This window comes from Pseudophryne corroboree, chromosome 6, assembly GCF_028390025.1.
Source record: "Pseudophryne corroboree isolate aPseCor3 chromosome 6, aPseCor3.hap2, whole genome shotgun sequence".
Taxonomy (NCBI): domain Eukaryota; kingdom Metazoa; phylum Chordata; class Amphibia; order Anura; family Myobatrachidae; genus Pseudophryne; species Pseudophryne corroboree.
In genome coordinates this window covers 794,673,439-794,678,856 of record NC_086449.1, presented here as the reverse complement: position 1 = coordinate 794,678,856, position 5,418 = coordinate 794,673,439, and positions in this window count along the sequence as shown.

Sequence of the window (5,418 nt, the reverse complement as noted above, 5' to 3'; positions counted from 1 at the left end):
ATATAACCTTGTCCATAATTGATGGCAAAATCTCCACCAAGACCTTTCGGAAAGAGGTCGATACCCTCAATTATCGACATTATAGTAGTTCGCACCACAGACCGTGGTTAGATAATATTCCTTTTGGCCAGTTCAGGCGTATTAAACGCAATTGTAGTAATCTCCTTGATTACCATCAACAAGCAGATGAACTCTCTTTATCGTTTATACATAGAGGCTACCCCACGGCCCTTATTCAAATGGCTAGACAGAAGGCTGATCAATTAGATAGGAACGATCTTCTTGCCTATAAAACAAGACCTCATAAATTTGATGATAACCAACCAGCCTTCATTTCACAATACAATATTGCTTCTTCAAAAATTAGGAACATTATACGAACCAATTATCCTTTATTACTTACAGATCAAACACTTAGAACAGAATTGAAAGATACACCTTTGGTTATCTTTAAGAGATCAACCAATTTACAACAACACCTAGCCCCGAGTCTTTTTACAGATAAAAGAGATCAGGTTGCCCCTGCCACCTCGATAGAAACCTCTCAGTGGCTCACAAGAACTAAAGGGTGCTTTAAATGTGGTGCTAACAAATGCATCACTTGCTCTTTCATTCAGAATAATTGCAAACACTTTAGCTCCTTGGACCAGACACAGTTTGAAATCAAGTCCTTCATTAACTGCAATAGTTCATATGTAGTATATATTTTGATCTGCAAATGCAATCTTTATTATGTGGGAAGAACTACTCGTAAGCTAAAGATCAGATTTTTAGAACACCGACGAAATATACAAAAGGGCTTTCTTTTTCATAGTGTGTCTCGGCATTTCTCTGAATTTCATCAGAAGAATCCTGATGACCTTCATTTAATAGGCATTGAAACTACATTACCCACTGTACGAGGGGGAGACAGATACAAAAAACTCTGTCTCAGGGAAAATTATTGGATCCATAAACTCAGAACCCTTGTTCCCGAAGGGCTCAATGAGTCTATTGAATTTGATCCTTAAGCAATTTATGAGCAATGAGTCTATTGTATTAGATCCTTAAGCCATTTTCAACAATTGCTCCGCCTCCTTTAACTCCCTCCCCTTTCATCATTATCTTTTCTCCACGTCTGCGCCAATGTTAATGCTCAATCCCGGGAGGTCTATTTTAATTTATTTATTTTTTCTATATTCTATGTTTCTGTTATAAACATGTCATAATAACATACTCCAAATATTGATAATCCTCTGTCTCAGTTTCTGTGACACAGTGGTATTATCCCTCTTGTCAGTAAATTTAAGTCATTCTGGTTCGATTTCATGTTCGAACCGCGACTAATATTTCGATCAATGTTGAATTTATATTATCATTATCTTTATTATTTTTATATTTTTATCATTTTTATTTTTTATTTATTTTTTATTATTATCTGTTTTTCATGTCCGCACTAATGTTACTGTTTAATCCTGGGAGGTCCATTACAATTCATGACCCCTCTATAAATACACGATCATAATATCTTTCAAATGTCTCAAATGTTGATAATTCTCTGTCCCAGCTTCTGTGGCATAGCGGTATTACTCTCTGTATTGGTGAATTTAAATTATCTCGGTTCGATTCTAAGTCTGAACCGTGACTAATGTCTTGAGTAATGTTTATTATTGTCATCGTCATCATTTTCTTTATTATATCTTTTTCATTGTATTTGTATAATACATATTTGTACACACTATATAGGCCCACTAATTTAATTCTGGACCCATTGGCTAATTACTATTATTATTGTTATTTTTACTTTGCGCCCTTTGGCTTCATTCGTTTTTATTTTACTTTTTATCATTATTTATTATGTTTTACTACTATTAAGTTTATTAATCCTCTGAGCGTTTTTATATTGTATTGAATCAATGTAGACACACTTTTAATATCTTTAAAGTGCTGGCATTATAATTCAACATAGCTGGATATTTGTATCAGCTTTTGTATCCACTGAGAGCCGATGTATGCTATCAATTAGGAGCTATCTAATGAATGTTCACACCTGTGCATAATTAATTATCTTGCTCTTTAAAAACGGATCCGGACTGAGGCTGGTATACTCCTTTGAGAAAGTCACGGGTCACGTGACGAAACGCGTTAGGCCACGCCTCTTGTCTGCACACCTGCCGAGGTATCCGATTTGAAAGCATCAGCGGATTTGTGCTCCCCGCTAGCCGTTATTCATTTCTACAGTGATTCCAGAATAGCCACGGACCTGATTTCTGGAGCCGCTCACAGCAATATACGGCTTTCCGCCAGCCGGCCATATCAGTACACGGCTCATAATCTACAGTGAATCCACGGCTCCCTCTCCCCTGCGGCATCCGCACACTGGGCATTGCAGGACACATCGCCGAGGACGCTCGGCTTTGGACCAGCCCACCTAAGGAGAGGTATTTTGAACATCAATTAACACTGGATCACTCTCTTGAATTATTATATGAGATATCTGCTGTATCATATATCCATCTTCATCATCCTACCTCACGGCTATCACCACCTATTGCTTTCCAATAACAGCTGGACTTTACATCTATTTGGGGACGCTTATTTAGAGAACTGACACAATTTGGTGTCTGTTTAAACGGATAAACTGAGTCAAGGTGTGCTTTCTTTATATTCATTAATATATTGTCATTTTAACTATGCTATTTTTATGCATTTTCAGCTAATAAATTAATTTATATACATACATCGGCTCTCTTATAATTTGCACTGCTCTTTCCCTGATACTTTGCGCAGCTGATTCTTTCTGTTTCTACAATCCCCAACCCAACACCCACATAGTGTTTTCAGCGGCGCATGTATCAGGGAATTTGATTATCAGCCTTTTGCACTTGAGGCGCTGTAGAAGCAGTTGTCTGTTTTCTTCTTTAGTGGCGGATGGAAGCCTGGATGCGGGCCGGCGCCAGCGAGGGAGAAGGGTGATGAAATCCATTTTCATCTCCCTTCAACTCGTTCTGTGCCGCTGGATGTCATTTTCCCTGGTGACCGTCTCTGCTGCCTGGCTGGCCCACGCACTGCCTGCTGGGAGAAAGGAGGAGGGAGGAGGAAGAGTCACGTGGGAGCTCTGTAATGTCAGCGGCTGCCATGAAGAGCCTTACCGCGCCTGAGCCGGAGAAGCAAGAGATGCAAAATGCAAAGTATGTTGTGTGAAAAAACATACAAACATGTAAATACCATTGTGTGTGTTTTGCTATGTATGTGTGTGTGTGTGTGTGTGTGTGTTTTGCTATATGTGCAAAGTGGCACTCCTTAAAGGAAAAGAGCTTCATTCACATGGTAACAGAACTTTGTGTCTATTAGACTATTCCAGCTTGTTGTATCCCCTGCCCCAACATCTCCGTCCTCCCCACACATTACACCCCCCTGCGTCCCTCCCCACACATTACACCCCCCTGCCTCCCTCCCCACACATTACACCCCCCCTTGCCTCCCTCCCCACACATTACACCCCCCTGCCTCCCCCCCCACACATTACACCCCCCTTGCCTCCTTCCCCACACATTACACCCCCCCTTGCCTCCCTCCCCACACATTACACCCCCCTGCCCCCCCCCCACACATTACACCCCCCTTGCCTCCCTCCCCACACATTACACCCCCCTTGCCTCCCTTGCCACACATTACACCCCCTGTCCCTCTCCCCACACATTACACCCCCCTGCCTCCCTCCCCACACATTACACCCCCCTGCCTCTCTCCCCACACATTACACCCCCCTGCCTCCCTCCCCACACATTACACCCCCCCTGCCTCTCCCCACACATTACACGCCCCTGCCTCCCTCCCCACACATTACACCCCCACTGCCTCTCCCCACACATTACACCCCCTGCCTCCCTCCCCACACATTACACCCCCCTTGCCTCCCTCGCCACACATTACACCCCCTGCCCCTCTCCCAGCACATTACACCCCCTGCCTCCCTCCCCACACATTACACCCCCCTGCCCCTCTCCCCACACATTACACCCCCCCTGCCTCCCTCCTCACACATTACACCCCCCTGCCTCTCTCCCCACACATTACACCCCCCTGCCTCCCTCCCCACACATTACACCCCCCCTGCCTCTCCCCACACATTACACGCCCCCTGCCTCTCTCCCCACACATTACACCCCCCTGCCTCCCTCCCCACACATTACACCCCCCTGCCTCCCTCCCCACACATTACACCCCCCTTGCCTCCCTCCCCACACATTACACCCCCTGCCCCTCTCCCCACACATTACACCCCCCTTGCCTCCCTCCCCACACATTACACCCCCTGCCCCTCTCCCCACACATTACACCCCCCCTGCCTCCCTCCCCACACATTACACCCCCCCTGCCTCTCTCCCCACATTACACCACCCCTGCCTCTCTCCCCACACATTACACCCCCCTGCCTCCCTCCCCACTCCTCTCTCTGTCACTCTCCCTGTCCCTATGTCCCTGCTGTCACTTTCCCTTTGAATTTTCAGTTCATTGTATGTGCTATCATGTGAATTTCGACTCAATCTGTGTGCTATAATGTGCATTTTGGCTCATATTGTGTGCTAAAATGTGAATTTCAGCTCATACCGTGTGGGGTAATGTGAATTTTGGCTCATACCATGTGGGGTAATGTGAATTTCGGCTCATACTGTGTGGTGTAATGTGAATTTCGGCTCATACCGTGTGCTGTAATGTGAATTTCAGCTCATACCGTGTGAGTAATGTGAATTTCGGCTCATACCGTGTGGTGTAATGTGAATTTCGGCTCATACCGTGTGCTGTAATGTGAATTTCAGCTCATACCATGTGGGGTAATGTGAATTTCGGCTCATACCGTGTGGTGTAATGTGAATTTCGGCTCATACCGTGTGGTGTAATGTGAATTTCGGCTCATACCGTGTGCTGTAATGTGAATTTCAGCTCATACCATATGGGGTAATGTGAATTTCGGCTCATACCGTGTGGGGTAATGTGAATTTCGGCTCATACCGTGTGGGGTAATGTGAATCTTGGCTCATACCGTATGCTATAATGTGAAAGGGGCACCAGTACTAGATAGTATAAGGGGTCCTACTACACTGAAGGACACGCCCCTTTTGAGTGACCACGCACTTTTTCATTCCCCCTTCAAAAATTCCCTTCGACCACTGCACCTACATCTGTACATACACACCCTGACATCTTTGTATACAGTGACACAGGTGGCGTGCTTTCCATTTGTAGCTTTTTTTTTTGGGGGGGGGGGGGGCGCCAGTATTGATCTTGCCCTGGGCTCCAAAAACCCTAGTTACGCCTCTGATTGTACCCTTCCATAGGTTACTATTCCAACAACCAGTTTATGACGTTGATCCAGTGCATTATGGGAAAGGGCCTCTCCACGAAGGGGATCTAGACGCTACAGGTGAGGCTGCT